The 14,604-nt window shown below is 50.6% G+C and overlaps 8 non-coding genes across 8 annotated transcripts; 5 read left to right on the top strand and 3 right to left on the bottom strand.

Annotated features, from left to right (window-relative positions):
• Window positions 1-4,282: 4,282 nt before the first annotated feature.
• trnag-gcc (transfer RNA glycine (anticodon GCC)) lies at window positions 4,283-4,353 on the top strand. The gene has a single exon. It is a non-coding gene; the product is annotated as a tRNA-Gly (tRNA).
• A 2,035-nt stretch (window positions 4,354-6,388) lies between these two features.
• On the top strand, window positions 6,389-6,505 carry LOC138232938 (U5 spliceosomal RNA). Its single transcript, XR_011187379.1, has one exon. It is a non-coding gene; the product is annotated as a U5 spliceosomal RNA (small nuclear RNA).
• Window positions 6,506-7,471: 966 nt separating this feature from the next.
• On the top strand, window positions 7,472-7,590 carry LOC138232971 (5S ribosomal RNA). The gene has a single exon (XR_011187410.1). It is a non-coding gene; the product is annotated as a 5S ribosomal RNA (ribosomal RNA).
• A 635-nt stretch (window positions 7,591-8,225) lies between these two features.
• On the bottom strand, window positions 8,226-8,389 carry LOC138232983 (U1 spliceosomal RNA). The gene has a single exon (XR_011187419.1). It is a non-coding gene; the product is annotated as a U1 spliceosomal RNA (small nuclear RNA).
• Window positions 8,390-10,174: 1,785 nt separating this feature from the next.
• Window positions 10,175-10,293, top strand: LOC138232903 (5S ribosomal RNA). The gene has a single exon (XR_011187345.1). It is a non-coding gene; the product is annotated as a 5S ribosomal RNA (ribosomal RNA).
• Window positions 10,294-10,929: 636 nt separating this feature from the next.
• On the bottom strand, window positions 10,930-11,093 carry LOC138232986 (U1 spliceosomal RNA). Its single transcript, XR_011187422.1, has one exon. It is a non-coding gene; the product is annotated as a U1 spliceosomal RNA (small nuclear RNA).
• A 1,774-nt stretch (window positions 11,094-12,867) lies between these two features.
• On the top strand, window positions 12,868-12,986 carry LOC138232892 (5S ribosomal RNA). The gene has a single exon (XR_011187334.1). It is a non-coding gene; the product is annotated as a 5S ribosomal RNA (ribosomal RNA).
• A 636-nt stretch (window positions 12,987-13,622) lies between these two features.
• On the bottom strand, window positions 13,623-13,786 carry LOC138232981 (U1 spliceosomal RNA). Its single transcript, XR_011187417.1, has one exon. It is a non-coding gene; the product is annotated as a U1 spliceosomal RNA (small nuclear RNA).
• Between the last annotated feature and the right edge of the window lie 818 nt (window positions 13,787-14,604).

Below are 14,604 nucleotides of genomic sequence, written 5' to 3'. Positions count from 1 at the left end.
CACTGCTCTCCCCCCAAAAAAAACCACCACTGCCCCTCTCAAGTTTGCTAAAGACCACATGGATGTTCCACAGCAACTCCTGGAACAATGTTCTGTGGACAGACGTGACAAAAGTTGAACTTGTTGGTAAATGTGCACAGCGTTATGTTTGGAGATAACAAAACACTGCATACCAACTCCAAAACCTCATCCCACCTGGGAAGCATGGCGGAGGCTGTACGGCTTGCAATCATCGAGGGACCGATGAATTCCAAGATGTATCAGGAAATTCTACAGCAGAATGTCAGGGTGTCTGCCTGTGATCTAAAACTCGAAAGACGCTGGGTCATGCAGCATGACAAAAACAAAGGAGTACATCAACAACAGAGTGGCTGAAACAGAAGAAATTCCATATTTTGGGATGGCCAAGTAAGAGTCCTGACCCCAATCCCATTGAAGTGCTGTGGCGTGATCTGAAGCAGGCCGTTCAGCGCAAGACATCCCAAAAATATACATGAACTGAAACAGTTTTGCATAGAGGAATAGGCCAAAATACTTCCTAACCGCTGCTCAGGTCTGACCAGCCGCTACAGAAAGTGGGGATTGAGGTTTTTGTCATAAAGGAGGTTCCACTAGCTCCTTAATATAAGGGTTCACATACTTTTTCCATCAATGACCTTGATTGTTTAAACCATTTGGTCAATAAAGAAACAGCAATGTCAAATGTTGGGCGTGTGTTGTTTGTGAAATCAGACTCTCTTTATTAATTATTATGACTTAGATAAAGATAAGATCACATGTTAGGAGCCATTCATGCAGAAATCCACATCATTCCGAAGGGCTGTTTACAAAAGTTTTTCTCCCAACTGTATGTGAGAGAAAAGCAGAGACGCTCACTGAGTAAGGTGGGGTTGTAGCTTTGCAAATCACAAGGACATTTGTACGCTCAAAATGGGACAGGAGCACCCCAGATGGGACTCAAACCCACAATCGCTGTTTTAGGAGGCCAGTGTCTTAGCCATTAGGCCACTGGGGCACACTGGGGAGGGTCAATCACGCTGATGAGAGACAGTTTTTTTTTCCTTTGCTTTTTCAAAGGGATCCCCAAAATTAGGGAAGTTAGGCAGCAGAAGGTTTACTGTGACCTGAGAAGGACCGGCATCCAATCACGGTGGTACACACACACACGCTCTCACTCATCTGAGCTACACGGCTACCAAGATGATCTCAGGTGCGCCGAGCTGGTACGGAACATATTGAACTGATCGACGACGAATTGTCTCTCAGACAGGCTTTTCACCTCTGAGCTCCCTGACTGACAGTGATCAGCTAGGTAGTGAAACAGTCAGCTGCTTCTAAGCCTTAAACAGCTACATGGACGTTCTGAATCGTTAAGAAAAAAATGTTGTAAAACCAAGAGAAAGCACAGACTGCTATAACTAGTCCTAGTTATATAACGATTTTAAGTATAATGATAAACTACTGCAAGGAATCGGTCCACCTGAGCAAACAGGATCGTAATGTTAAAACTCAATAATATGTGCAGTTCCTGGACGGATAGCCCTCCTGCCCATCAAACAGACTGAGTGACTGTTCGTGTCATTTAGTGTTGTCTGACCATTGACAAAGTACAACTATTTTTTTAGGGTGCAAATTAAGTTAGGTAAAACTTTTTGCCCAAAACTGAAGCGGCGACATTCCCCCCTCCCCCCGTGATGCCAGGCCTGTCCCCATCCTATTCCATAATGTCATTATATATAATACCATACAACAGTGACCGATCCTTACTTATTGCATGCGTTAAAATTGCACATCAGCTCATAGCAGGGGGCACATAGCAGCGATGTATTATCAATGTTAAATTTCAACCATAATATCGACAACATTAATAAACGCATACGTTGAGAAAATATCGAACCCAGCATATTTTCCGGTTATATACCACAATGCATTGCTAGTATTCGTTGGTCACCATTTTGGACACGTTTTTCAAACGTAGAAGTATATCCGCAAATATCTCAGCAATCCTCTTTTGACGAGTAAGTATGAACAATAATAATACTATCTGAATACATACAGATCTTTCTTAATATTATTTTGATTAAAATAGTATGTGAAAAAGCAAAAAAACGGCACATAAAATAGTGTGAATGGGGAAGATGACACAAAATCGTTTTGCCGTTTCTCTTATTCTTATTCTATGTTGTACTTTCAAACTTTGGGTACTCTTTAATTAGGACAGACTTTATTGCTCAACTGCTATGATGCAAGCCAAATTTTATACATTTATTTCAGCTTTGAGCTTAGTAAACCGTTCATTTTTTAGATTATACTAAAGAAGATATTAATCATCATTTATTTGGGAAGTAATATTATATAATTTTCTCCTAGCTGCGGTGCTGAAGTCCCACCCTACATCAACAGAAAAAGAAATAAAGGAGCACGCAATGTGTTACTTGAAGAATGCATATGCAAGGCAGGGGGCCAGGAGATCTGGACTCTGAAAATAATAGGTTTTTGGTTCTGTTAGGACAATTAGACAGGGTTTGCAAATAGTGGACAAAAATCGTCTTAACTTCCATTGTAATATTTTTTTTTCTTGGAAATATAGAAGTTGTACATTTTAAAATGTATATTTGAATCAAAATGTGGTTTTGAGTTAGTGTGTTAATGTAATTAGTTTTGTGTTTGTCATTACTATACTGTATATTGCCATGTTACCAGAATTTGTAGCTGAAGTTTAAGACTAGTTGTGTTTTTATGATTATTGCCCATATGTTGATTGTTGATTGATTGTATACAATGTATAATTTGAAATACATATGTTTCAGGTGTGAATGTGTATTTTCAGAATACATTTCTAAACCTAATCATTGGCTTGTTTTACTTGTTTCTACACCTATAAAATCTATCTTTGATGTATAATAGACCTCTACCCATATACGTATAATAGACCTCTAATGTTATCCGTATAATAGACCTCTAACCATATACGTATAATAGACCTCTAAAGTTATACGTATAATAGACCTCTAAAGTTATCCGGAACTCCAACCATATATGTATAATAGTCCTCTAAATTTATCCGTATAATAGAACTCCAACCATTTATGTATAATGAACGTCTAAATATAGACGTATAATTGACGTTTAACTTTAGACGTATATTAGAATTTCATTCTAGACGAATTGTAGACCACATTTAGACGTCTAAGATATGCGTTTAATAGACGTATATTATACGTCTTTTGCCCAATGGGTTACGTCTCAACAGAAACGCTCTTTAGCTCTTTCAGCGTTATGCAGAGAACATCGTCTGTCGAGATCACTTTTGAGTCAGCGCGAAACGCCGTGTGCTGTCAGTTTGATTTCATATTGCTCGTAGCGGCGCCCGGCTTTTGTCTGTCAAACGTTAGGTTGCGCTTCTTCATGCTGCATCGTCGGCATGAGTGGAGCTTTATAAACGTCTGTACTTACTGCGCCCCATAAGAAATCGTTTGTCCCCGTTCAAAAGAGATTGTGCGATGTCCTGCAGCAAACCTTTGACAGTTTGAAAAGAGGAATTTATTCTGCTTCCTGTGCGTGCAGTAGTTACAAAGTTGAACGCCTTTACACGATCTGCTGCAGTTTTCAGTGGGCGGGCTTTGTCAAATGGCTTGGAAAAACGCACTGTGTTTCGGCTCGGGAAACATCATGAGCAGTGTCCTGCATGTTTTCTGTGTATAGCTGTCTTTTAACGCATACAGAATTCATTCGAAATCATTGATTTCTCCAATTAACAAGGGTCCCTTAAAGGATGAGTCAAAGTAACGTCTAATCGGATTAGTTTCCTTAGAGCTGGTTCAGAGTTTGCTCAAGAGTTTACCTTTCACAGATGCGCAAAGAAGAATGTTGGGGGTGCACGCTTCAAGGCGCCTTACAGCTGTAGGGAGTGATTCGAGACGATTCATGGCGTGTGCTCGTTCCCTTATACCGTACGCCCCGGGGTGCAGTGCTATGACGATTGCTGTAGTCGTGGCCGAGTGGTTAAGGCGATGAACTAGAAATCCATTGGGGTCTCTCCGCGCCTGTTCGAATCCTGCCGACTACATTGTCCGCCTCCAGTTGGTGTGTTCCGGCGCAAGCAAAGAAGCGCGCCTCTTTGCTGTTTCTGGTGGTTTTAAAACACCCAATCGCTTGTACCCGCTGCCTTAGAAATAAATTCTTCAGCGTCCGTGAATGGCATTTTGCAGCTGGAAGCAGATGTCGACGCGTTTTGCACAGAGCACCAAAAAAGCGTCTTTTTTGAAGGCCCAGGCACTAAGCATTGGTGGTTCAGTGGTAGAATTTTCGCCTGCCATGCGGGAGGCTCGGGTTCGATTCCCGGCCAATGCAGTGGCTTTTGAAGCGAACGGCTCCATCACTTGCATCCCCTTGCAACTTGCAACTGAAAACCCACTGAAGCTAAGCAGGTGTGAGCCAGGTCAGTACCCGGATGAGGATGAGCTACAGGGAAAAACAACGCTTTCAGCTGGAAGCGGTGTTAATGGTGCCGGCGGGGGGGGCGCTCACCCTGAGGTCTGTGCGGTTCCCAATTCCCCAGTATAGTGACGGAGATGCTGTGTTGTAAGAGGGCGCTGTCTTTTGGATGAGATGTAAAACCGAGATCACAGCGCTCTGTGGTCATTAAAAATGACCACCAAAACCTTTGACAAAAGCTCTTGGTAATTGATGGTCTTCAAAAATGCTTCTCCTTTAGGTACATTTTAAATCAGCTGAAAAATGCCGTGAAATGGGGGGGCACTTCACGCCAGTGTAGGATTTGGATTACAAGAACCATGAAACTGCACGAGAAAGGCCGTACACTGAATTACACGGCTTTCTATTCAAAGGAGGACAAAAGAAATTCCCTGAGTTTGATTTTTTGCAGCACAGAGAGAAGCATTGTTGTGAGGCCGGTTAGCTCAGTTGGTTAGAGCGTGGTGCTAATAACGCCAAGGTCACAGGTTCGAGTCCCATACGGGCCAGGTCCTTTTCTCCTCTCTTACCAAAGCTGTTAGGTTCCTTTCCGTGGTGAGAGGGGTTGTCATGCAACGCTGCCACATAGTGCCGACAGACAAGAGTGTTGCGGGAGAAGAGAAAAGTGTTTGAAGATTTAAGAGTGTCTTAGGTGGAGCCAAAATCAAGTGTCACAAATGCAAGTGGTTGGATTTCCAATGTTTAATATGGTAAAAATAAGCGGAAGTTATTTGCCGGTCCGGCACAGTCTGCCATGCTTTTGTCAGATACTGTAAAGTGGTGTCGAACTGGGTGTCGAACTGGAGCCTCACCATTTGCATATGTGAGGCTCCAGTTATACATCGAGTGTCACATTAAATGACAAAAATGAAGAGAGTTAAAGCAGCTGGAGAGGTTTTCTTATAACTTTTGAGCTGACACAGTTTTGGAAAATGTTTCCTTCACGCTGCACTGTACAACATAGGCAGCCAAGAGTCTCCAAAACAAAACAGAATTGACAGATAGGAGAAAATTCCCACCCGTCCTGAAGTTCCCAAAATCCAGCACTGAGCGTAAACAAAGTGTCTAACTAGTGTGGGAATGCTAACCCTAACCCTAGCTGGAGTTTGAGCAATCCAGCACTGAGCGTAAAAAGATGAGTCAAAGTAACGTCTAATCGGATTAGTTTCCTTAGAGCTGGTTCAGAGTTTGCTCAAGAGTTTACCTTTCACAGATGCGCAAAGAAGAATGTTGGGGGTGCACGCTTCAAGGCGCCTTACAGCTGTAGGGAGTGATTCGAGACGATTCGTGGCGTGTGCTCGTTCCCATATACCTTACGCCCCGGGGTGCAGTGCTAGGATGACGTACAATAACGCTTGGGCACATAACGGCGTTATATGCGAGTGCGGGACGTGAGGGTTTTCGTTTGTTCGTTTTGTTTTGCTCTGCTCTGCTTTGCTTTGTTTTGCTTTCCATCACGTTGGTAAGAGCGTAAATAAAAAGGCGATTCCTGCGTCTACCACTAATGTAAGAGCTATTTCAAGTGCGACGTGGTGCGGCTTTTCAAATGCTTGTGGGCATTTCTCTGTTGTTGATTCTTTTTTTGTGTGTAACAAAGTGGGATTTTCATGTCCGGACGGGGAGACTTTATCATTCTGACATGAAGCCACCCTTAAGTCCTCTGAGGCGTGTCTGTCTGCAAGGCTTGTATTTTGGAAATGTTTTTTTGAAACAGAGAACGACTTTGAAATAGGCTTCCGGATTGGGCACACCCGTACGGATTGGGCACGCCCGCAAGCCGAGAGCCACAGGCGATGAGCCCGGAGCTGAACGGGCCCCACTGGCTCGTTTGTAAGGCCAGGTGCATTGCCAACCACGACCGTCAGGGCAGAGGCTTTGAAGGCGGCCTGGGCTCCTGCAGCTGTGCAGCCACGCACTTTGGTTTCTCTTCATTTCGTACAAATCTTTCGCTTTTTACTAAAGATTTCCGTGGAGAGGAGCATGAATGAGCTCCATGCAATTTTTGTGCTTCCCTGCCTTCGGGTGGGGCGCAGCTGGGCTGGTCAAAGAGAGAAAACAACAACGCTCACAATCGCTCTTGTTATGGCGATTGTGGCCGTCTGCTCTGCGAGTCCTCGGTCTCCGCCCGTCTGATTGGCGCTCTCTTCTTTGGGGGGCGGGAAGTGTCCGGCCGCAGGGGATCTTCAGACCTCGCTTTGCATAGCGGCTTCCCAGAGTGCGTCGTTTCCGGCACAGTGTGGCCGGGTGTTTTCCGAGTTATCGCACGGATTGGGCAGGCCCGCAAGCCAAGAGCCGCAGGCGATGAGCCCGGAGCTGAACGGGCCCCACGGTGGAAAGAACGCATGGGTTCTAATCCCATTCTCGTTGCTCTCCATGTCTGACACGTGTGCCCGTTCGACGTTGGCCTTCCTGTCGTTTGCTCCGGTACTAGAGCCGTACATTTTCTAGCAGTGGCTGAACATGGTATAGTAGGTTAACGTCGGTATCGAGCAGTAACAGTAACAGTATTTACGTGCCGCTGCTGCCAAGTGGCTCTGGGTTGAGACTGCGTTTTCACTTACTTGCAACGCAAAAGGAGAAAGCGATTTTTGACAGTCTCTCGAGAGACTGCGCTAGGTGTTTAGGGATAGACTTTGTCAGTTCCCCCTGGGATGATGGCCTCTCAAATAGTTTGTGATTCCTATAGACGTTTATACAGTAGAAGCCTGCTTCGTGGCTTAAATCCAAGCTAAGGAAACGAGTTAGAGGTCTGATGCAGAACTGCAAATTCAATGAACAGGAACACTACAGTACATTGAACTGTATGTGTGAGGAAAGCTGCCCCCTTCTGTCCCTTGTCGACCGAACAGAGGACTGTAAAAGATACCGCCAAGAAACTTTAGGATGCCGGTTGGAATCCAGCTCCAAAGAAGCCCCTTTGGGTGTTATGTCATCAAAAAGTAAGGAACCCCCGCCACACACAGCTTCAAGTAGCGAGTCAGGCGCCGGGGCTTTCGCTTACGGCCACACCACCCTGAACACGCCCGATCTTGTCTGATCTCGGAAGCTAAGCAGCGTTGGGCCTGGTTAGTACTTGGATGGGAGACTGCCTGGGAATACCAGGTTCTGTAAGCTTTTGCTCTCCCGGCCAGCAGGGGTCGCCGTTGGTGCCGTAGGCTTTGGGAGGAAAACCTGCAGGATGGAAAGGTGATCTATAGCCTCATCTCTAGAGATGTTTTGTAGCTGTGGCATGTGTGTGACCCATATTCAAAAAAAAAAACCCGTCTGTAAAACGAATATCGAAGCTGCTTCTAAATCTGCAAATGAAGATGAGTCGATAAACCACTCGTTTTTCGTATAACTAGACATATATTCATTTGTTACCGATTTCATTCATTGAGCACGGATACAATAGAGGTACAGCCATTCACTGTTTGACATGTCTGCACTGGTACAGAACCGAGCAATCAGAAAACGGGTGAAACTGTCTTTAGACTCAGCATACAGTACCGAGACCCCCATGACCAAATAAAGGCTAACCTCGATAATCAGCCTAAAGAACGCAGACTACAGCAAAAGGACTGACTTTGAAAAGGGAATGAACGTCCGGAAGGACTAGTGGAACTAGCTTGAGATGCTTCTCCGGACCCCTAACTAAAAGCCAGCGAGAACCAGCAGCGGCGTCCACTCCTGTCGAACCGGGATCCTTCCGCAGCCACGCAGCTCGTGGTGTCCTAACCCTCCCGTATCTGATTTTGGACCAAGCACATCAGGGGAGAGCGCGAACGCAGTCCCCCACTACCAGAAATTATGCAGTCGAGATTCCCACATTTGGGGAATTCGCAGGGGTCAGCACAGCCGGAGTGCAATGGCCAAGCCTCGCCCTGGGTGAACCTCCTTCTTGATCAAAGTATCTCCCCTGCCAGGTAAGTATGAGTTAAACAGGCCCCTGCAAGCGGCCCGCACCCACAGCACAAATCGCGCAGCCTAGGCCACCTCCTCGCCCCGCACGCCACCGCCTCCTGCTGGGCCCACTCTTTCACACACTCACACGCCACACTAACACTCAAAAGTGTGGGCAAAACGAGAAAACGAGCGCGCCGTTTTCTACACATCTGCAGTCGCCGTTGCGCATTCGCAGCATGTTCGCAGGATGCAATTCGGCCTCATTTGCATAACTCCAGACCGGCAGATCGCCACGCAAGCTCGCGACGTGCGCCTGCCACACACCGAACAAACCTTTTCAGCAATTTCCAAAAAACGGGCCTGCTCGCCTGCCCACAAGGCTCCGTCTCTTACCTGCTCTCCAGAGCCTGCTGCCTTCTGTGCTTTTCTCTCGGCACCGCTGCAGCGCACACAACTCCTGCAGCGGGAGGGGGGGAGAAAGTTCCCGCGCTCCGCCGCAGGGAAGGCTCGCTCCGTACGCACACGTCCTTTCGATGCCAGTCCAACAAGTGCTCCGCATTAGCTGCGTCGGGGCTCCGGCGTGTCGCACCTCACCTCACCTCGCCCTGCCCCCTCCTTGAATGTCTGCCGCTAGGCATGCCCCGCTCTCCTCCGCCTTATCTTATCGCGTGTGAGGACCGACAATGGCCACAATGCCGGGGAATGGCACCTGTAAAGTGTTAATTGGGGCACAGGAACAGCCCGTCTCGTCTCGGGGGGGCCGGCTTCAGAGACAATACAGCAAACACAGCGGGGCGGGGGAAGAAGACGACACCACACATGCGGGTACATTCAGCTCCGGCGGGAACGAGACATTTGTCGGTCTTTTCAAGTGCCGAGAGCCGAGCAATCCTTCACTTGTATCGTTTCTCCCCGGTGACTAGATCTGGCCCTGCGACTCTCGACTGGGCTCACCCCCGGGGCAGCCCAGCAGGTGTGAGCCTGGCCGGCACCCGGATGGGAGATTCCACCCCGGAAAAGCTCCGGTTGCTGCTGCTCCTGCAAGAGGTGTGACTGGGACCAGTAGGGAGCGCTCACCCTGCGGGCTGTGTGGCTCTCTTACGCCCCAGCCTCCTGATGGCGACACTCTGCTGCACAAACAGGCGCCGTCCTTCGGGGGAGGCGTCAAACCGAGGTCCCGACCCTCCTTGGCCATTAGGAAACCCCAGGGCGTCTCTCAAAAAGAGACGCCGGGGGTGTCCCTCTGGTGTTAGTGCTCCCCTTTACCCATCAGTCGGGGTCTCCTCCTAATCCCCGTCTCACCTGTAACAATCAATGACGAGGCCCCCCTGTCCGTGAGATTTAGTACTCGCGCAAGAGACTGGGGGCAGAGCGCGAACGCGGTCCCCCGCCCCCCACAAAGTGCGCGCTCCGGGTTCCCTCTCGGGGCCCTGCAACACAGCGGAAGGGCAGCGAGAAGGAGCCTCTTGCTCTGATGCCGCAAGGCCACAAGAGGGCGGAGGCGCCGCGCGCCCGGCCGACGTGTTGGACCGGTGCGCTTTACGTGCTGAAATAAACACGCGAAAGCCCCGAAATGTTTCCAGAGTGCTGTGCACTGGAGGTTTTTGTCTGGTGAAGACTTGCCTGGTGCTCCTCCAGTGCGGGACGAGTCAACACAAGGGAGCGCATTCGCCAACATCCAGGCACGCAATGGGATTTGGAAAGCAGCTCCTTTCCAAAGAGTTGCACACGAACGATCCTTCAGTCCCGCTCGGGGGGCACGGAACCCCCGCCACACACAGCTTCAAGTAGCGAGTCAGGCGCCTGGGCTTTCGCTTACGGCCACACCACCCTGAACACGCCCGATCTCGTCTGATCTCGGAAGCTAAGCAGCGTCGGGCCTGGTTAGTACTTGGATGGGAGACTGCCTGGGAATACCAGGTGCTGTAAGCTTTTGCTCTCCCGGCCAGCAGGGGTCGCCGTTGGTGCCGTAGGCTTTGGGAGGAAAACCTGCAGGATGGAAAGGTGATCTATAGCCTCATCTCTAGAGATGTTTTGTTGCTGTGGCATGTGTGTGACCCATATTCAAAAAAAAAAACCCGTCTGTAAAACGAATATCGAAGCTGCCTCTAAATCTGCAAATGAAGATGAGTCGATAAACCACTCGTTTTTCGTATAACTAGACATATATTCATTTGTTACCGATTTCATTCATTGAGCATGGATACAGTAGAGGTACAGCCATTCACTGTTTGACATGTCTGCACTGGTACAGAACCGAGCAATCAGAAAACGGGTGAAACTGTCTTTAGACTCAGCATACAGTACCGAGGCCCCCCATGACCAAATAAAGGCTAACCTCGATAATCAGCCTAAAGAACGCAGACTACAGCAAAACGACTGACTTTGAAAAGGGAATGAACGTCCGGAAGGAGTAGTGGAACTAGCTTGAGATGCTTCTCCGGACCCCTAACTAAAAGCCAGCGAGAACCAGCAGCGGCGTCCACTCCTGTCGAACCGGGATCCTTCCGCAGCCACGCAGCTCGTGGTGTCCTAACCCTCCCGTATCTGATTTTGGACCAAGCACATCAAGGGACAGCGCGAACGCAGTCCCCCACTACCAGAAATTATGCAGTCAAGATTCCCACATTTGGGGAATTCGCAGGGGTCAGCACAGCCGGAGTGCAATGGCCGAGCCTCGCCCTGGGTGAACCTCCTTCTTGATCAAGGTATCTCCCCTGCCAGGTAAGTATGAGTTAAACAGGCCCCTGCAAGCGGCCCGCACCCACAGCACAAATCGCGCAGCCTAGGCCACCTCCTCGCCCCGCACGCCACCGCCTCCTGCTGGGCCCACTCTTTCCAACACTCACACGCCACACTAACACTCAAAAGTGTGGGCAAAACGAGAAAACGAGCGCGCCGTTTCCTACACATCTGCAGTCGCCGTTGCGCATTCGCAGCATGTCCCGGGATGCAATTCGGCCTCATTTGCATAACTCCAGACCGGCAGATCGCCACGCAAGCTCGCGACGTGCGCCTGCCACACACCGAACAAACCTTTTCAGCAATTTCCAAAAAACGGGCCTGCTCGCCTGCCCACAAGGCTCCGTCTCTTACCTGCTCTCCAGAGCCTGCTGCCTTCTGTGCTTTTCTCTCGGCACCGCTGCAGTGCACACAACTCCTGCAGCGGGAGGGGGGGAGAAAGTTCCCACGCTCCGCCGCAGGGAAGGCTCGCTCCGTGCGCACACGTCCTTTCGATGCCAGTCCAACAAGTGCTCCGCATTAGCTGCGTCGGGGCTCCGGCGTGTCGCACCTCACCTCACCTCGCCCTACCCCCTCCTTGAATGTCTGCGCTGGGCATGCCCCGCTCTCCTCCGCCTTATCTTATCGCGTGTGAGCACCGACAATGGCCACAATGCCGGGGAATGGCACCTGTAAAGTGTTAATTGGGGCACAGGAACAGCCCGTCTCGTCTCGGGGGGGCCGGCTTCAGAGACAATACAGCAAACACAGCGGGGCGGGGGAAGAAGACGACACCACACATGCGGGTACATTCAGCTCCGGCGGGAACGAGACATTTGTCGGTCTTTTCAAGTGCCGAGAGCCGAGCAATCCTTCACTTGTATCGTTTCTCCCCGGTGACTAGATCTGGCCCTGCGACTCTCGACTGGGCTCACCCCCGGGGCAGCCCAGCAGGTGTGAGCCTGCCCGGCACCCGGATAGGAGATTCCACCCCGGAAAAGCTCCGGTTGCTGCTGCTCCTGCAAGAGGTGTGACTGGGACCAGAAGGGAGCGCTCACCCTGCGGGCTGTGTGGCTCTCTTACGCCCCAGCCTCCTGATGGCGACACTCTGCTGCACAAACAGAGGTCAAACCGAGGTCCCGACCCTCCTTGGCCATTAGGAAACCCCAGGGCGTCTCTCAAAAAGAGACGCCGGGGGTGTCCCTCTGGTGTTAGTGCTCCCCTTTACCCATCAGTCGGGGTCTCCTCCTAATCCCTGTCTCACCTGTAACAATCAATGACGAGGCCCCCCTGTCCGTGAGATTTAGTACTCGCGCAAGAGACCGGGGGCAGAGCGCGAACGCGGTCCCCCGCCCCCCACAAAGTGCGCGCTCCGGGTCCTGCAACACAGCGGAAGGGCAGCGAGAAGGAGCCTCTTGCTCTGACGCCGCAAGGCCACAAGAGGGCGGAGGCGCCGCGCGCCCGGCCGACGTGTTGGACCGGTGCGCTTTACGTGCTGAAATAAACACGCGAAAGCCCCGAAATGTTTCCAGAGTGCTGTGCACTGGAGGTTTTTGTCTGGTGAAGACTTGCCTGGTGCTCCTCCGTGCAGATTGTTTGTCCTCCTCCAGTGCGGGACGAGCCAACACAAGGGAGCGCATTCGCCAACATCCAGGCACGCAATGCGATTTGGAAAGCAGCTCCTTTCCAAAGAGTTGCACACGAACGATCCTTCAGTCCCGCTCGGGGGGCACGGAACCCCCGCCACACACAGCTTCAAGTAGCGAGTCAGGCGCCGGGACTTTCGCTTACGGCCACACCACCCTGAACACGCCCGATCTCGTCTGATCTCGGAAGCTAAGCAGCGTCGGGCCTGGTTAGTACTTGGATGGGAGACTGCCTGGGAATACCAGGTGCTGTAAGCTTTTGCTCTCCCGGCCAGCAGGGGTCGCCGTTGGTGCCGTAGGCTTTGGGAGGAAAACCTGCAGGATGGAAAGGTGATCTATAGCCTCATCTCTAGAGATGTTTTGTTGCTGTGGCATGTGTGTGACCCATATTCAAAAAAAAAAACCCGTCTGTAAAACGAATATCGAAGCTGCCTCTAAATCTGAAAATGAAGATGAGTCGATAAACCACTCGTTTTTCGTATAACTAGACATATATTCATTTGTTACCGATTTCATTCATTGAGCACGGATACAATAGAGGTACAGCCATTCACTGTTTGACATGTCTGCACTGGTACAGAACCGAGCAATCAGAAAACGGGTGAAACTGTCTTTAGACTCAGCATACAGTACCGAGGCCCCCCATGACCAAATAAAGGCTAACCTCGATAATCAGCCTAAAGAACGCAGACTACAGCAAAACGACTGACTTTGAAAAGGGAATGAACGTCCGGAAGGAGTAGTGGAACTAGCCTGAGATGCTTCTCCGGACCCCTAACTAAAAGCCAGCGAGAACCAGCAGCAGCGTCCACTCCTGTCGAACCGGGATCCTTCCGCAGCCACGCAGCTCGTGGTGTCCTAACCCTCCCGTATCTGATTTTGGACCAAGCACATCAGGGGAGAGCGCGAACACAGTCCCCCACTACCAGAAATTATGCAGTCGAGATTCCCACATTTGGGGAATTCGCAGGGGTCAGCACAGCCGGAGTGCAATGGCCGAGCCTCGCCCTGGGTGAACCTCCTTCTTGATCAAGGTATCTCCCCTGCCAGGTAAGTATGAGTTAAACAGGCCCCTGCAAGCGGCCCGCACCCACAGCACAAATCGCGCAGCCTAGGCCACCTCCTCGCCCCGCACGCCACCGCCTCCTGCTGGGCCCACTCTTTCACACACTCACACGCCACACTAACACTCAAAAGTGTGGGCAAAACGAGAAAACGAGCGCGCCGTTTCCTACACATCTGCAGTCGCCGTTGCGCATTCGGAGCATGTCCCGGGATGCAATTCGGCCTCATTTGCATAACTCCAGACCAGCAGATCGCCACGCAAGCTCGCGACGTGCGCCTGCCACACACCGAACAAACCTTTTCAGCAATTTCCAAAAAACGGGCCTGCTCGCCTGCCCACAAGGCTCCGTCTCTTACCTGCTCTCCAGAGCCTGCTGCCTTCTGTGCTTTTCTCTCGGCACCGCTGCAGTGCACACAACTCCTGCAGCGGGAGGGGGGGAGAAAGTTCCCACGCTCCGCCGCAGGGAAGGCTCGCTCCGTGCACACACGTCCTTTCGATGCCAGTCCAACAAGTGCTCCGCATTAGCTGCGTCGGGGCTCCGGCGTGTCGCACCTCACCTCACCTCGCCCTACCCCCTCCTTGAATGTCTGCCGCTGGGCATGCCCCGCTCTCCTCCGCCTTATCTTATCGCGTGTGAGCACCGACAATGGCCACAATGCCGGGGAATGGCACCTGTAAAGTGTTAATTGGGGCACAGGAACAGCCCGTCTCGTCTCGGGGGGGCCGGCTTCAGAGACAATACAGCAAACACAGCGGGGCGGGGGAAGAAGACGACACCACACATGCGGGTACATTCAGCTCCGGCGGGAA

Source organism: Lepisosteus oculatus, unplaced genomic scaffold (genome assembly GCF_040954835.1).
Source record: "Lepisosteus oculatus isolate fLepOcu1 unplaced genomic scaffold, fLepOcu1.hap2 HAP2_SCAFFOLD_64, whole genome shotgun sequence".
Classification (NCBI taxonomy): Eukaryota; Metazoa; Chordata; class Actinopteri; order Semionotiformes; family Lepisosteidae; genus Lepisosteus; species Lepisosteus oculatus.
This window is presented reverse-complemented; position numbering and strand designations above follow the sequence as displayed.